Source organism: Poecilia mexicana, unplaced genomic scaffold (genome assembly GCF_051168715.1).
Source record: "Poecilia mexicana isolate PSO_F unplaced genomic scaffold, ASM5116871v1 scaffold_21, whole genome shotgun sequence".
Taxonomy (NCBI): Eukaryota; Metazoa; Chordata; class Actinopteri; order Cyprinodontiformes; family Poeciliidae; genus Poecilia; species Poecilia mexicana.
Window position 1 is genome coordinate 22574704 of NW_028263390.1, and position 1717 is coordinate 22576420.

Below are 1717 nucleotides of genomic sequence, written 5' to 3' on the forward strand. Positions count from 1 at the left end.
ATGATGTGAAACTAGAAGCGATCAAGAGGAACAAAAATCATGCATGTTTGAATTTATTCTGGATTTTATTTTTATCCACACAGGGTCAAATTATTAATTTAATCCAGACTAAATATAGCGATGATATTTTTTTCAGTTCTTAATTAAAAGCTGATTCCATTATTTACTATTTTAGGAAAATCGAGTGCAACGCTGAAGGGGCTCAAAGAGGGGAGCGAACATTTCATATCTCTGTGGATTTCCTCTGTTAACCATCAGAACTCCTGCAGCTTTTCCTTCCAGCAGATAAAACTTGTTCCGGAGTTCACCGGGTCCTCCTACCTGTCCGCGCTGAGAACCGTGAGCGTGAACACCGACACGCCGACTGAGGTGAGCTGGATGACGGGGATGAGCTTGCACGCCGCCTCGCCGAACACCCACTCCTCCGAGAAGTACCGGAACGCGTCCACGGGCACGCAGGTGACCAGCAGGAGCAGGTCGCCCGCAGCCAGGCTGGAGATGAAGATGTTGGGCACGCTGCGCATGGCGCTGTTGGTGATGAAGATCTTCACCAGCATGATGTTCCCCAGCAGACCCACGGTGATGATGAGGATGTAGACAGAGGTCATGACGCAGCGCACCACGAAGTGCACCGTCTCCCCGCCGTCGGAGGCCCCCCACCAGCCGGGCTCCGCGGTGGAGTTGGGGGTCAACGCCTCGGGGTCTCCGGGTGGAGCCGGGGAGAGGTTGGAGAGGAACTCGTCATCCATGCTGGGAGGAGGGGAGCTCCAGCTGCAGGAGCTGCTGCGCGTAAAACCAGCGCGGTGGTGCAGCTGGATCAGCCTGAGAGCGGAGAGAAAAGTTTGGAGCAACACTTGATCTGAGGGCTGCAGGTCTGAGCCGCAGAGTGAGCAGAGGCAGGGAGCTGAGCGCGTAAAGAGAGGCAGGAGGAGGAAGAGGAGGAGGAGAAGAAGGAAGAAGAGGAGGAGGAGGAGGATGCACCTGTTGGAGAGCAGCCTCCCTCTCTGCTGTGCGCGCGCTTCATTCAGCTCGTCTCCCACGTGCTTCTCAATAAATCAGGAGGATGAACCACAGAAAGCCACGGGAAAAGAATCTCGTTCCTAAACTGCTGTCATGTTGGGGAGACTGGTTCATTATTTACTGCATGTTTATACTGGAACCCAGCTGTCTGCTGTGTGTGTGTGTGTGTGGGTGTGTGGGTGTGTGGGGGTGTGTGTGTGTGTGTGTGTGTGTGTGTGTGTAGTCCAGCTCTTTCTTGGCTTTGCTTCTTGTTGTTGCTCTATGTTTTTTTATGTTTTTTTCCATGAATCGCCCAGCTGGAACATTTCTGTTGTAATCTGAATTCCTTCTCGAGGTTCCAGTGATAAAAACATGATCGTTATTCTTCTCTCCGAGCATTTTTATCACTAAAACAACTTTTTTCTCCTAACATTCTTGTGATAATTGTTACTGTCATAATAATGACTTCATTCTCGTAATTTGAAAATAAAGAAATCCCAGCCTAATGCTCCGTTAAAGGGTTTAATTGCTGCAGAGCCATTAAAGATTCTCCGACATTTTTTTTTTAAAGAAATCTCAAAAACAGAAGATTTAGAAGTTTCCCCCATTCTTTTAAAAATAAACCAAGCTCTAGTTAGATTGGGGGAAAAAATGTCTGTGAAGATCAATTTTCAAATCTTACCAGACATTCTCAGTTGGATTTGGGTCTGGACTTTGA

At 48.5% G+C, this 1717-nt stretch overlaps 1 pseudogene; it reads right to left on the reverse strand.

Annotated features, from left to right (window-relative positions):
- Positions 1-275: 275 nt before the first annotated feature.
- LOC148153134 (neuromedin-B receptor pseudogene) lies at positions 276-1717 on the reverse strand (annotated as a pseudogene).